The sequence below is a fragment of the Rutidosis leptorrhynchoides genome, chromosome 5 (assembly GCF_046630445.1).
Source record: "Rutidosis leptorrhynchoides isolate AG116_Rl617_1_P2 chromosome 5, CSIRO_AGI_Rlap_v1, whole genome shotgun sequence".
Taxonomy (NCBI): Eukaryota; Viridiplantae; Streptophyta; class Magnoliopsida; order Asterales; family Asteraceae; genus Rutidosis; species Rutidosis leptorrhynchoides.
Genome location: NC_092337.1, coordinates 129717045 through 129735190, shown reverse-complemented (window position 1 = coordinate 129735190; position 18146 = coordinate 129717045).

The window sequence follows — 18146 nt, the reverse complement described above, 5'->3', positions numbered from 1 at the left end:
CGAATACAATAACATATGGTACATCGCGAGGCATTTGACCTCTATATGATAAATTTTACAAACATTGCATTCGTTTTTAAAAGACAAATTTTCATTACATCGAAAGTTGACATGCATGCCTACCATTTCATAATATCCAATTATAAATTACCCAATCTGTCATTTACTTAATAATAATCTTTATTGAACTTAACGACTTGAATGCAACGTCTTTTGAAATATGCCATGAATGACTCCAAGTAATATCTCTAAAATGAGTAAATGCACAGCGAAAGATTTCTTTCACACCTGAGAATAAACATGCTTAAAAGTGTCAACCAAAAGGTTGGTGAGTTCATTAGTTTATCGTAATCAATCATTTTCATAATTTTAATAGACCACAGGATTTTATTTTTCATAAACATCCATCTCATATCCGGCATTTCGCAAAAACTGCATAGAGATAAAAATCATTCATATGGTGAACACCTGGTAATCGACATTAACAAAACGCATCTAGAATATCCCCATCATTTAGGGACTCTCATCTGACATGATAAAATCGAAGTACTAAAGCATCCGTAACCCGGATGGGGTTTGTTAGGCCCAATAGATCTATCTTTAGGATTCGCGTCAATTAGGGTTTCTGTTCCCTAATTCTTAGATTACCAGACTAAAAAGGGTGATATTCGATTCGATAATTCAACCATAGAATGTAGTTTCGATTACTTGTGTCTATTTCATAAAACATTTATAAAAGCAGCGCATGTATTCTCAATCCCAAGAATATATATGGCAAAAGCATTTAAAAAGGGAGCAAATGAAACTCACAATACTGTATTTTGTAGTAAAAATACATATGACGAAACTGAACAATGCAGGGTTGACCTCGGATTCACGAACCTATATCAATTATATATATTAACTCATGTAATCATAATCGAATAAGTTATATATTAATATTAGTAATATATGTATTATTTCAATTGTTGTATATATATATATATATATATATATATATATATATATATATATATATATATATATATATATATATACTTACTTTTATGTATGTTTCCTATAATTAATAATAATAAATAATAATATTTAAAAATAATGATAATAATATGTAAAAATCATAATAATGATAATAATAATAATAATAATAATAATAATAATAATAAGTTATATTATTTTTACAATAAAAATAATAATATTGATAATAATACTTAATACTAATAATACTTAATAATAATAATACTTGATAATAATAATATTAATGTTAATAATGGTAATAATAATAATGATGATGATAAAAATAATAAAAATAATGATAATAATAATAATAATAATAATAATAATAATAATAATAATAATAATAATAATAATAATAATAATAATAATAATAATAATAATAATAATAATAATAATAATAATAATAACAATAATGACTACCTTAAAAGAAAAGGCCTTTAAAAATAACATCATTGCCCAGGCTCGAACCCGAGACCACTCGGTTAAACACAAACAACACGAACCACTGCTCCGTTTTATATTTTCTATTTTAATTCGTCACTTAAACCTATTTAACCCAAATTTTTCTGTTTGATTTTCTTTCTTAATTTAAAACCTAAATCATCATCTTTAACATGATCTTTAATCATTGTTATCTCGTTGTAATATCCTACCATCATCGTCACTTCCATAATCACGGTCATCATTAGTTCATAAACATCATCAACAACAATCAACATCATCGTTTCGTTTATGATCAGATTATCACCACCACTCGCGTACTCCATTACCATCTTTCATTATCAATAACTTTATCATCATCACAAGAGCCATCTTCTTCCCCCATCACCTTTGTCATCAACAATTTTCGTAACCCATCATCATCGTTTTCAATCTCATCTTCATGCATATAATCATCATGCATCATCAACATCTCATCATACCCGCATCATCCTCACGAAGCATCACCTTCATAATCATAATCATATCGTTACTGTATTAGAACAAATGGTTTTAAGCTGTAAAATAGGAGGAGGTAGCAGTGGTATTTCAATGGGTTTCGATGGTTGGGTGTCTGTGATGTGTATAGAAATAGAAACGTGAAGTATTTTGATTGGGTTGTTGAACCGTGAATAGAGACAGAAATAATATAGTGGCAGCCTTAAAACAACAAAAGGTTGATCATGGTGGTTGAACATGGTGAAATCTCGATGGTGGTGATGTCGTCTTGATGGTGGTTTCACGAAGGTGAAGTGGGTTTGAGAGGTGGTTTATGATGGCGGTGAACAATGGTTGTCAAGGGTGGCTTGTGATGGTTTCAATGAAAAACAAAAAAATAAAATAAATAAAAGTTAGTTCTTCATGGTTTCATGATGATTGATGGTGGTGGCTTAATCTATAGTCGACGGTTTCCATTACGGGAAGGGTAAAGGATGGTGGGTGTTGGAGTCTTTGGTGATGATTTTGGGGTTGGTTTGGTGGTGGGTATCAAGTAGCCGAAAGATGGGTTGTTTAAGGTGATACGGTTTGGTTGATGTAGTGAAATGGTTGCGGGGTAGTGGTTCAATAAGAGGATGGTGATGGGTTGAAGGTAGGTTCGTTCGAAAATAGAAGAAGAATTAGAAACTAAAAAAAATGGATGATTATGGTGATGGGTGATTTATTGTGGTGAGTTTATTTGACTCAAAACATAATCAACAAAGAAGAAGATATATAGTAGTAAGGGAATCGATTAACAGAAAAATAAAAATGTTGAATTGGAAGTGGTGATCATATATCCATATGTCTGTATATGCATATGTATATGTATATATAAGAAATAGATAGATAGAAAGAATGAAGGAAACAATAAGTCAATTTAATAATAGTAATACACAGTAATAATAATTGAAAATAAACGTGTGATTGAAACAATCAAGAATAGTAATTTAATAGAAAAGCTGCCATTAAATTGGTTGTTTGTACCGACACTTTTCACGGACGAGCTCCGTTGATTACTCAGTGGCGAATAAAAGTGTTCAAAAAAATCCCATATTTTTAAATTAACTATATTTATTTATTTTGGTCATTATGGTATAAAATTTGATCATTAATTTATTACAAAAAAATACATCAACTGTCCCTCTCAATTCTGGATAAAATATAAAAAGTGTTAAAATTTAATAACTAGATCCTAAATACATTTTTAGTAAGCCTAAAATTTATAGAACTCATTTTCGAATCACCGTTTATTTTAAAATCATATAAGTTTGAATTTAACTTACTTAATATCAATCGGGACATCAAATGAGTATTACAATCGTTTAATATTTATTTTTAATATACTTTATTTATATATATATATATATATATATATATATTTATAAATATATATATATATATATATATATTAAATAATAATTATTATAATATCCTATTTTTATTTTATTTTACATAATTAAATTTTAATAGCAATAACATATAATATTTCAAATTATATTTTCAATTACCATTTATATATATATATATATATATATATATATATATATATATATATATATATATATATATATATATATATATATATATATATATATATATATATATATATGTACACACATATCTATTTACAATTAATGGTTTGTGAATCGTTGAAACTGGTCGAAGGTAATTGAATACATGAACATAGTTCCAAAATTTTCGAGACTCAACATTATAGACTATGTTTATCGTGTCGGAAACATATAAAGATCAAGTTTAAATTTGGTCAAAAATTTCCGGATCGTCACAGTACCTACCCGTTAAAGAAATTTCGTCCCGAAATTTGATTAGGATGGTCATGGCTGACAATAAGTATGTTTTCATGATGCATACGAGCTAGAAATTAGAGTTTTGTCATCATTGAGTAATATGGATAAAACAATTCGATTACGCGAAGAGTATAAGTGAAGCTATCACAAAAGAGTGAAATGAGAAAATAATGTTTCGTCATATCCTTTGACGTAGATATGTTTGATTTCCGAAGTTCAAGGGATTTGGAGAAAATCTTCATGATAAGATTTGATTCTTCGGTAATTAAGGAAATTAGGATCCTCTTTGATTAAATGCGATGATCTGCCTCGATTGCTTTGTCTGATATTTCACTTATAAATTAACCTTTTCCGTTCTATTAATTTTCACCACTCCTATACTTCCTTCCTCAATTCAAACTACCAAAAGATTTTGAAATGCTAAATCCAGTTCTGATCCTTGATAATTTCCTAGTTATCGCATCTGTAAATCTTCTTTTTCATCTGCCACCAGAGGAATATGTTCACTTCTACTATTACCTTGGGGTTATAGTGTTTTTAATTCTCTCGTGTATTTATATTGCTATACGCATTGATATACATGGTTTGTGATTTCTGTGTTGTTGTCGGGTTTTATATTTTCCCTTATATGTTGGAGTTCCAATGTTTTGTTTTCTCTTCCCGACTTCAAGTCAAGCGAATAATGGTCCAGAATTTGTAGGTATGAATTTCGAATGAACATGACTAATGTTCTAAGAGAGAGATTGTAATAGCACGATATTGATTGGTTAATTTACCAGAATTCAAGAGAAAATATAGAACTATCAAGAAAATATGTTCTTGATATGTTTATAGATTAGATAGAATGTAAGAGTCGTGTAACGTGGCATATAATGACGTTATGGTCTGTGAATCATCACGTTTCATTAGAAACTCAGCATGACTTACTGTAATATAATCACGTTGATCAAGTGTCATTATATTATACTAACTCATGCATCAATTTCCAACACTACTTCAAAATCATTCATAATTCAAACTCTAAGTTTTCAGAGATTTAGAAACTAAAACAGTTTTCTTTTATGATATAACACAGATAGCACGGAGAGATAATTAATATCGGACAAGAATATTTATGAAGATATCTTCAAAAATATTGAGGATATTTATAATGAAAGATACGATAATATCTTATAATTCTACAATCAAATTATGATGAAAAAATTCATTCACAATGATTTAGAACAATTACGGAGCAAGGTATTCGCTATAGATTTCATCAGAAACAGAATCATATGGATTCTTTATGCACAAGTTTAGTCCTTGTGATTTGTTCAGAGTCTCCTTCATGGTTTGCTCAATTCGTTTTTTAGTATCAAAATTTTTGAACTTTTTCAGCATGCCATTCTTTATTATCAAACTTTTGACTGTTAAGGCAGTCTTCAGTTTTCACCGCTTCATCAGCTTTTTCAAAACTCAGAAAACTGATTTATAAGCTAAAGCGCTTTTCAGAAATTCAGAATTGAAGTTCGTAAATCCAGGAGATAGAAGTTATATATATATATATATATATATATATATATATATATATATATATATATATATATATATATATATATATATATATATATATATATATATATATATATATATATATATATATATATATATATATAATTGTTGTCGTAGAATCGCTGAGAAATTCGAGATTATCGATTGATGCCTCCCGGTATTTGGTATGGTAATTATCGTTACAAGATGCCGATGAGTTCATGATAAGACTTCAATAGATAAATATAGTGATTGGTCGGAGAGATTTTAGCCAAGGAGCAACGAGGTTGCTGGTATGTCCGCTGGTAATATGGTGGAATATAAATGGTTCCCCGATAATAATAAAAGAGCACGCATATATATCAAGATTATAATAAGGTTGTTTCGAACGAAAAGTCGAAGTTGACTTGCTGGAGCTGTGACAAAACTGGCTATCTCGAACAGGAGTTGCAAAGTTATTTTCGGTAATAATAGCGCTAAAGGAATTAGCACAGCTACATGTTAAACGTTTACTCAGTTTCCGAGAGTTTTTCAGGTGCATAACTATATGCATAATTTTTTTACAAAATTGCACTGATGGTCCTTTATGTTTGTATCAAATAACACGGATAACCTTTATCTATTTTTTTGACTAAGATGACCTTCGACTATCAACATTTGGCACCGAAAACCCCGTCGATAAACACTGTTAGTATTCTCACATTAAGTTCCATCACGTACTAGGCACATGAGGGTAATTACTACTATTTGTCTTTGTTGAATACTAGTCACGGACCAGGCACATGAGTGTTAACATAGTTAAAACAAATCCTACAAACAAACCCAAGTTGGGTAATTTACCCAACAAAAATATTTCTCTATTAGAAGCTACAGACCTTGAATTATGTTAAGAAGATGTGTGATTACCAACGGTAGGCCAGTAACTATTTTGAAACTCCATCAAGTGTTGCGGTGGTCTGAGAGCTCATAAACTACCTTGGATCTTAATTAACTTACATAAAGGATAAAATGTCGGATCAAGGTTGATGTACTAATTTCTAGGTTTTGTAATTTTTGAAGTACCGTCCTAGGAGATGGAACTGCCGGAATCTTAATAGCCGTCATCGAAATAGGATCAATCTTCATTTCTGTCTTCTTCGAAGGTGTGCATGTTTTTGAGTTTTCACAAGTTAACCTTTTAGTTTATGAAGATTCTATATGTTGCTCTTTTTGTGAAACAATTATTGATGCTATTTATGTTGTTGAATTTTAATTTTCTTTTAGTTTTAGGATTTTTAAACTGAGTTTTACAAAAAAAAAAAAAAAAAAAAAGATGAACGTAAACAGATATCAATTTGTGGTGGTTGTAGAGGAACCAAGGGTATGTTTGATTGTGAGGTTTGATGTTTACTCAAAGTACAGGTGAATTATTTTGATTATTTTTGAATACTGACATAAAATGAAATACGGAGTAATTATTTTGTGCTAATTTGATTTTGGGTTTTTGATGTGTTAATTCATTAGTTAGAGTTATAAAGAAAAAGGGGTTTTATTTTGAGGAAGAAGATGAGCCAGAGATGTTCGTTAGAAATCTGAGTTATACAAGACCTCCATTAGAAGTATATGAATGATATTGCCCTCATGTGCTTGGTATGTGATGGTACTTAACGTCCAAAAATTAATGAGTGTTAGTGGTTGGGTCATCCGTGTTGAAAGTTGATAATTGAAGGTCATCTAAGTCGAAAAAATAGATAAAGGTTATCCGTGCTATTTGAGACAAACATAAAGGACCATCGACGCAATTTTGTCTAAATTTTTCCTTCCGTAGATGAAGTGCGGTTGGTTCATCCTCTCAATTGAGGTGTTTTCAAGAATCATGAAAGGTTTGAACACAGATTGTAATCGTCAAGATTCAAATAAGGTTTAAGATGAAATCAAGTGGCAACTTGAAGAAATGTTTAGTTTCATATGTTATAATCAATATTTTAATTCATTTTAATTGTTCAATGTTAGTAGTCCACACTTAGAAATTCAACAAATCATATATAGTTTAATATATAATATTCAAATTAATTAATACATGTCGTGACCCATTGTATACATGTCTCAGACTCGATCACAACACAAAGTATATATACTATTTAGAATCAACCTCAACCCTGTATAGCTAACTCGAGCATTACCGCATATAGAGTGTCTATGGTTATTCCAAATAATATATATAGATGACATCGATATGTTATGTCAAAACATTGTATATGTGTCCCGATATTTAAAGTGTGTAAAATAAATAACAGAAATTTAAATGACAATAAATAAAATTGCGAGAAACAAAATTGCGTTAAATATATTGCGATAATTAAATTGTGATAATTAAATTTGCGATAATTAAACTGTAATAGGGAATTAGCAGTTAGCTAGGAATAGTTAGCGTTGATTCTTAACGGAATTTCTCATAGTTAATTTGTTTGTTTCTAACAAATTTTATTTTTGTCCAATGTTTTCTTCATTATGCTACTTGTTGGATTCTGATAGGTCAAAATTCAAATATGAAATTGAATGAAAATGGTCATTTTGCGGTGAACGGATACGTATATCTGTGGATGTAAGTAGGATAGTAAATGACTGTTGAATCAGATTCGAAGAATGTCCAGTATAACTTATTAATGTAAAATCTAAATATTCCTCGGGTATTACCTACCCGTTAAAATATTTTCGCCATTAACAATTTGTACAAAAGAATTTTTAATTACAATCTTTATGAAAACATATATACATATATACATATATATTTTCTTCAGATGTAATCATGGATTTAATGAGTTAATGTGATATTAATCTCATTTGGTTTTCGGTTGGAACTAGAATGAATAATCTCTAAAACTTTAGAGATTACATAATCGACATGAAGAACGAAGATAATTAATGTAGAACGATACGTAGAATGATGATTATACTCGAGGTACAGAATGAGATGTTAAGGCATGGATTGTTGATGGTACTGGTGTAGATGTTGGTGGTGCTGGTGATGCCGGTGATGTTGCTGAAGCTGGTAAGTTTTGTACCATATTCTCCAAATTGATTACTCGAGCGCGAAGCTAGTTGACTTCTTCGATTACTCCGGGATGATTGGCGGTTTGAACAAACAGATGAATAAGGTTTTGAATTCGAGATATTATATAATCGTTGCGAGATATCCTGGAGATGAGAGTGAAAATGGTGTTTCAGACTGGTTCATCGATAAGTGCTTCAGGTTCTTTGACAAGAGGGCAATTTGATTGATGGAAAGGATCACCTTCTTCTTATCTCCAATGGTTAAGTAGATTACGAACCCATCCCCAATTCATCCAGAATAGATGATGGCTAATTGGTTGATCTATTCCGATTACGCTGCTTTCGGAGCTCAGGTAGAAATCCATATCGGAATAGCTGTCGGAATCCGAGGAATTCAAACTGGTTGAGGGATCCATCTCGTACGATTAGATGGAGGATTTTTGATATGAATTAGATTATAGGATGTAGATTAGTATCCTGCAATACATAATTTACATATGCATATATAATACTAAAATCCCATAAGTTACAGAGAAATCTACAGGAGCTGTCAGCCAAAGTCTATAGTAACAGATACGCTAAGATATGAATTTTTTCTATATACTATCGATGCAATAAATGAAGTAAGACATGTCTAGAATTTAAGGATGATAAGTAAATAATTTTCGACACGAACTGATAAGCAAAACTTTTGACATGCAGACACGGTCGAAGTCCAGACCCACTAATGCATCTAAACAACTATCAGTTAGACACACTAATGCAAGACCTGGTTCGCTAAGACCACTGCTCTGATACCACATGAAGCAACCCGTCCTAATCCATAAGGACGAATACAATAACATATGGTACATCGCGAGGCATTTGACCTCTATATGATAAATTTTACAAACATTGCATTCGTTTTTAAAAGACAAATTTTCATTACATCGAAAGTTGACAGGCATGCCTACCATTTCATAATATCCAATTATAAATGACCTAATCTGTCAATTACTTAATAATAATCTTTATTGAACTTAACGACTTGAATGCAACGTCTTTTGAAATATGCCATGAATGACTCCAAGTAATATCTCTAAAATGAGCAAATGCACAGCGGAAGATTTCTTTCACACCTGAGAATAAACATGCTTAAAAGTGTCAACCAAAAGGTTGGTGAGTTCATTAGTTTATCGTAATCAATCATTTCCATAATTTTAATAAACCACAAGATTTAATTTTTCATAAACATCCATCTCATATCAGGCATTTCTCAAAAACTGCATATAGATAAAAATCATTCATATGGTGAACATCTGGTAATCAATATTAACAAAACGCGTCTAGAATATCCCATCATTTCAGGACTCTCATCAGACATGATAAAATCGAAGTACTAAAGCATCCGTAACCCGGATGGGGTTTGTTAGGCCCAATAGATCTATCTTTAGGATTCGCGTCAATTAGGGTGTCTGTTCCCTAATTCTTAGATTACCAGACTAAAAAGGGTGATATTCGATTCGATAATCCAACCATAGAATGTAGTTTCGATTACTTGTGTCTATTTCGTAAAACATTTATAAAAGCAGCGCATGTATTCTCAGTCCCAAAAATATATATTGCAAAAGCATTTAAAAAGGGAGCAAATGAAACTCACAATATTGTATTTTGTAGTAAAAATACATATGACGAAACTAAACAATGCAGGGTTGACCTCGGATTCACGAACATATATCAATTATATATATTAACTCATGTAATCATAATCGAATAAGTTATATATTAATATTAGTAATATATGTATTATTTCAATTGTTGTATATATTTATATATATATATATATATACTTTTATGTATGTTTCCTATAAGTATTTTTAATAACTAATAATATTAATAATAATAAATAATAATATTTAAAAATAATGATAATAATATGTAAAAATCATAATAATGATGATAATAATAATAATAATAATAATAATAATAATAATAATAATAATAATAATAATAATAATAATAATAATAATAATAATAATAATAATAATAATAATAATAATAATAATAATAATAATAATAATAAGTTATATTATTTTTACAATAAAAATAATAATATTGATAATAATACTTAGTACTAATAATACTTAATAATAATACTTGATAATAATAATATTAATGTGAAAAATGGTAATAATAATTATAATGATAAAAATAATAATAATAATGATAATACTAATAATAATAATAATAATAATAATAATAATAATAATAATAATAATAATAATAATAATAATAATAATAATAATAATAATAATAATAATAATAATAATAATAATAATAATAATAACAATAACAATAACAATAATGACTACCTCAAAAGAAAAGGCCTTTAAAAATAACACCATTGCTCAGGCTCGAACCCGAGACCTCTCGGTTAAACACAAACAACACGAACCACTGCTCCGTTTTATATTTTCTGTTTTAATTCGTCACTTAAACCTATTTAACCCAAATTTTTCTGTTTGATTTTCTTTCTTAATTTAAAACCCAAATCATCATCTTTAACATGATCTTTAATCATCGTTATCTCGTTGGAATATCCTACCATCATCGTCACTTCCATAATCACGGTCATCATTAGTTCATAAACATCATCAACAACAATCAACATCATCGTTTCGTTTATGATCAGATTATCACCACCACTCGCGTACTCCATTACCATCTTTCATTATCAATAACTTTATCATCATCACAAGAGCCATCTTCTTCCCCCATCACCTTTGTCATCAAAAATTTTCGTGACCCATCATCATCGTCTTCAATCTCATCTTCATACATAGAATCATCACGCATCATCAACATCTCATCATACCTGCATCATCCTCACGAAGCATCACCTTCATAATCATCACCATATCTTTACTGTAGTAGAACAGATGGTTTCAAGCTGTAAAACAGGAGGAGGTAGCAGCGGTATTTCAATGGGTTTCGATGGTTGGGTGGCTGTGATGTGTATAGAAACAGAAACGTAAAGCAGTTTGATTGGGTTGTTGAACCTTGAATAGAGACAGAAATAATTTAGTGGCAGCCTTAAAACAACAAAAGGTTGATCATGGTGGTTGAACATGGTGGAGTCTCTATGGTGGTGATTTCTTCTTGATGGTGGTTTCACGAAGGTGAAGTGGGTTTGAGAGGTGGTTTATGATGGTGGTGAACAATGGTTATCAAGGGTGGCTTGTGATGGTTTCAACGAAAACAAAAAATAAATAAATAAAAGTGAGTTCTTCATGGTTTCATGATGATTGATGGTGGTGGCTTAATCTGTGGTCGACTGTTTCCATTACGTGAAGGGTGGAGGATGGTGGGTGTTGGAGTCTTTGGTGATGATTTTGGGGTTGGTTTGGTGGTGGGTTTCAAGTAACCGAAAGATGGGTTGTTTAAGGTGATACGGTTTGGTTGATGTAGTGAAATGGTTGCGAGGGTAGTGGTTCAATAAGAGGATGGTGATGGGTTGAAGGTGGGTTCGTTTAAAAATAGAAGAAGAATTAGAAACTAAAAAAAAAAAAATGGATGATTATGGTGATGGGTGATTTATTTTCGGTAAGTTTATTTGACTCAAAACATAAACAACAAAGAAGAAGATATATAGTAGTAAGGGAATCGATTAACAGAAAAATAAAAATGTTGAATTGGAAGTGGTGATCATATATCCATATGTCTGTATATGCATATGTATATGTATATATAAGAAATAGATAGATAGAAAGAATGAAGGAAACAATAAGTCAATTTAATAACAGTAATACACAGTAATAATAATTGAAAATAATCGTGTGATTGAAACAATCAAGAATAGTAATTTAATAGGAAAGCAGCCATTAAATTGGTTGTTTGTACCGACACTTTTCACGGACGGGCTCCGTTGATTACTCAGTGACGAAAGTGTTCAAAAAAATCCCATATTTTTAAATTAACTATATTTATTTATTTTGGTCATTATGGTATAAAATTTGATCATTAATTTATTACAAAAAAATACATCAACTGTTCCTCTCAATTATGGGTAAAATATAAAAAGTGTTAAAATTTAATAACTAGATCCTAAATACATTTTTAGTAAGCCTAAAATTTATAGAACTCATTTCCGAATCACCATTTATTTTAAAATCATATAAGTTTAAATTTAACTTACTTAATATCAATCGGGACATCAAATAAGTATCACAATCGTTTAATATTTATATATATATATATATATATATATATATATATATATATATATATATATATATATATATATATATATATATATATATATATATATATATATATATATATATATATATATTAAATAATAATTATTATAATATCCTATTTTTATTTTATTTTACATATTTAAATTTTAATAGCAACAACAAATAATATTTCAAATTATATTTTCAATTACCATTTATATATATATATATATATATATATATATATATACACACACACACACACACACACATATCTATTTACAATTAATGGTTCGTGAATCGTCGAAACTGGTCGAAGGTAATTGAATACATGAACATAGTTCCAAACTTTTCGAGACTCAACATTATAGACTTTGCTTATCGTGTCGGAAACATATAAAGATCAAGTTTAAATTTGGTCGAAAATTTCCGGGTCGTCACAGCCGCACATCGGGCATCAGAGTCGCGTCGTGGGTTAACATGTGAGCTGATGGTGAAGTCTTTAGAAGCTGTCGGGGTCAATTTTTAGTTTTAAGCTGCGCCGCGGGCCCTGGAGTCGTGCCACGGGCTGAAACTGCAAAAGATGCTGAATCAACATTTTAAATGGGGTTAAATGAGGGCATATTTGCCATTTCGCATGTGGACGGGTTTTTGGCCATAAAACTGACCAAAACCTTATCTTATCTCCATTTTATTTCTTTTCTTCCATTCTCAACTTCATCTCAAACCCTAGAGAGAGAGGTGCTTTAGAGAGATAAAGCTCAAATCGAGGAAGAAGAAGGTGGGTTCGGGTGAAAGCTCGAGAGTTAAAGTTGTTCACCTCGTTCCTAGCTACGTTTTGGTTATAGTTGTGACGACCCGGAAATTTCTGACCAAATTTAAACTTAATCTTTATATAATTCTGACTTGATAAGCAATGAATTTTAATAAATCTTGAACCTCCAGAAAGATTTTTACACAAGCTTTTGGTCACCCTTTTATTCTGACGATTCACGAACGTCATAACTTGATTTAATTGTTTAATTGTTTAATTATTGTGAATATATATGGATTTATATATATTTAACTTGAAAATATGATAATTAGATATCTCATTAAGTATATTAACAAAGTATTATATATATTTTTAAATACTACTAATTTAAAGAGTTTTCAAACAATATATATGTTACTATTTAAACGACGTAATTAACTTATGTTAAAATGTATTTACATATAATGTATTACGAGTGTAAATACATCCTTACAAGTATTGAATACACTTTATAATATACCAATACATATAAAGGATAGCTATACTCGTATTTCCGTTCAATTTCCTCAAGAATTCTACTCGCATTCATACGGTATTTTTACCCGTATTATACACAGCTTCTAGAAGTATTTACTATTGGTATATACCAATAGAAATCTGCAATTATTTGTGTAATATGTCATCAATGACCTAATCAATTTAATATATCATGCATGACTTAATACAATTTAACTTATCTTAGATATTTTCACTAAAAGCCAAAATTATAAGCTTATAAATAAGGACCATTTTTACTCCACATTTTCTTAAACTAAAAACACACACTTGAATGCTCTCATATTATACTTTAATCTCAGCAACTTTCCTCTTCATAATCAAGGTAAAATACTTCTCAAAATCCTTGTTCAATTCCTTGTATAGTTGCTATCTTATTATACTTATAAAACTTGTAAAAACTAGAACTTGTTTTGGTGAACACCAAGCTTGTTTGAAAAACTAATCTAATATTTCTAACATAACTCTAATAACACTTATTTATATGTATTATGATGTTATATTAAGTTAATATAAGAACTTATAACTTGTACATATGAAGAACACCTTGAAACTTAACATATATCCTTTAATCTCCATTCGGTAAAAAGCGGGCTGTTTTGGGTTAGGAATTAAAAACCTATCTTATACTTTGAGTTCGAGGCTAAGACTTTATAAATATGTTAATATATGTAAATAAGACTTCCAGTATATTTTTCATGATTTTAGACAAAGTGGAATTATTTTATCAAAAATCATATATTGGGTGGATGCCGGGATTTTTCCAAATCTGTCCACCGACACAAAAAGAGGGTAAAGCTCCAAAAATTACTACTTGGGATAAACTTTTTGAATTAGTTTTGTAAAGGAATCCATAGCAATTTGATTCACTTTAAACGGAGTTGTAATGAATATTTGGCGAGCAAAACAAAATCTGCTAAAATTAACTTTGTATGGACGAAATTTATATTATAAAAACTATATTAACCATATCCTTGTTAACTTTTCCTATATCCTATATATATATATATATATATATATATATTTATATATATTTGGACATGTTATCAGTAGTATAACAAAATATCATAATCTTGGTTAATTCTGTGATTGTATATATGTATAATAATATACTTGGTACATCCTAACACAATAAGTATACAATGCGTTTTGATAAATCCTAAGACAATACGTACAAAATACGTCTTAGTTAATTCTAAGACAATATGTATACAATACGTCTCTGGGTTGATGCAAAGACAATACGTATACAATACGTTGTGGGGGTAATTCTAAGATTATATATATATATATATATATATATATATATATATATATATATATATATATATATATATATATATATCGATTATTGAACTATTGGACTTTTCGGACTATTTTGGACAACTAACAAACTACTAACAATGGACTACTAACATAAAATGTTAAAAATTATTATATAAGTATTCTATGAACTTGCTTTATTTTATTCATATGTCGTATTATTATCTGAATCGTTATTATTGTTATAGGTTCGTGAATCCAAGGACGACGGTCATATTTTTAATAAGTTGAAAACTTATTATTAATATACTTTTACTACTGTGAGTATATAGTCCCATTTTTAAACTCTAAAAATATTTTGGGATGAGAATACATGCATTTTATGTTTTACGCCATGGACACAAGTACTTAAAATATATTCTACGTTGAGTTGTACCACATTACATATCTTCCCTAATAGCTTGGTAACTAATATTTACATGTTGTAAGAACATGTAAGCGCGAATCCTATTGGTAGATCTATCGGGTTTGACAACCCCAACCGGGCTAGTCGCTCTAGTATCGTAAACGGTTGCATAGTACTTCGTTTTTACTACACTTGGTACATTGTAGGGAGATTTCATAATAAAGGGAATATGCTACATGAATGGTTAAGTATGGTTACCGAAGCGCTCAATAACTTATAGAATACTTTTATACACTTGCGAGTGTACATATATTTATAAGTATGAAATCTTGTGTTCTATATTTATATCAATGCTAAACCTATATATCTCACGAACCTTTGTGTTGACTGTTTAAGCATGTTTATTCTCAGGTCCTTAAGAAAGTCTTCCGCTGTTGAATTATCTGAGCAAGCTGTGCGTGGAGTCTCATGCTTTTAATTAAATAAAGTATTGCATTCAATAAAACCTTTGTCATGTATTATATTTGACTGTTATGTCACGTGTGTAGTATTTGAAAATTGATGTATTATGGGATTATTCCTTAAATAATCACCCAATTGTTTAAAACATGCATTATGTATAATAATAGTGTGATTTTTATGAAACGAATGCAATATTTTCTAAAACGTATCATATAGAGGTCAAATACCTCGTGATGTAATCAACTATTGTGAATTGTTTATAATGTATATGAAAGGGTCGTTTCAGTTGGTATCAGAGCGGTGGTCTTAGCGAACTAGGTCTTGCATTAGTGTGTGTAACTGATAGTTGTAAGGATGCATTAGTGGGTCTGGACTTCGACCTTAGCTGTATGTCAAAAGTTTTGCTTATCAATTTTTGTCGGAAATTACCTGTTTATCATCTTAAGTCTAGACGTGTCTTACTGCATTCATTACATAGATAGTGTATAGACAAATTCATATCTTTGCATATTTATTACAGTAAACTTTGTCTGACATCTTTCGAAAAATCCTCCGTAACTTATGGGATTCTGGTATTATAAATACATATGTAAATTATGTATTGAGGAATACTAAACTAGTCCTAAAATTTATTTCATTTCAAAAATCTTTTCCCTACTCTGTTCGAGATGGATCCTTCAACTGGTTCAAGTTCATCGGATTCCGACAGCTATTCCGATATGGATATTCACCTGAGGTCCGAAAGCAGTGTAACTGGAATGGATCAACCGATTAGCCATCATCTATTATGGATGGATTGGGGATGGATTTGTAGTCGACTCAGTCAATGGAGACGAGAAGAAGGCGATCCTTTCCACCCACCAAATTTCCCTCTCGGCGAAGAACCTGAAGCACTTACCGGCGAACCAGTCCGAAACACTATTTTCACCCTCATTTCCAGAGTATCTCTCTAGAGATTATATATTATCTAAACTTCTAGATCTTATTCATCCTCTCGTTCCAACCGCCAATCATCCCGGTGTACTATAAGAAGTCAACGAGCTTCGCGCTAGAGTGGTGGCTTTAGAGAGTATGATGCAGAACTTACAAGCATCACAAGCCCCACAAGCGCCAACTGCACCACCTGCATCCACACCAATGGTACCATTACCACCACCAACAACATCCGCATCGCAAGCCCCAACATCACAATCTGTCCCACGAGCATCAACGTCATACGCCATGTAAATATCAAGGAATACCCACAACATCAAACGATGAAGTATTGATTCATAACTTCATCGGAGAAATATTCTACGGTGATTATGTAATCTCTAAAGTTTTAGAGATTATTTATTCTAATCATAACCGTAAATCAACATGAGTGGATGGATAGAGATGATAGAGGGGAGAATAGAAACCCTGACAGGAATGGTGCGTGCGTTACAAAAAAGACTTGTTATACAAGCAGCACCAGCAGTACCGACAGCATCACCAGTACCAGCAGCACCTACAACATCACAAGCTCCGCCAATTCCATAATCATCAACGTCATCACAAATCAACAACGCGTATATTGTATCAACGAGTTATGAAGTATTAACTCATTCCCTCCTAAAAATTTATATGTATATTATATATATATATATATATATATATATATATATATATATATATATATATATATATATATATATATATATATATGAGTTTTTAAATCACAATATATTTTTTTTCGTACTAAGCTATTACATGTGAATGTTAAAGGGTAGATACTACTCGTTTAATTCATATTACTAATATGCTATGATGTACATCCTTCGCTAATGACTTAACAATCATTAACTATAATCTCTGCTTTAAATCAATAGATTCCATTTCATAATAAACCAAGTGTATTGTTCGAGTACCTGTTAGATTTCACACTTTCATTTTCGATGTACTCGAACCTTTCTAGAAAACGTCATTCGTGTCTTGCGAAGTTCACAAGAATTCTACGAACACCAACATCAATCACCGTGGAAATATCAATAAAAATGAATAATGAAGTATTGATTCATAATTTCATTTACGTTGAAGAAATACTCCGCAAAAATTATGTAATCTCTAAAGTTTTAGGGGTTATTCATTCTAGCTCCAGCAAAAAAAGAAAAAAAAAATCAAAT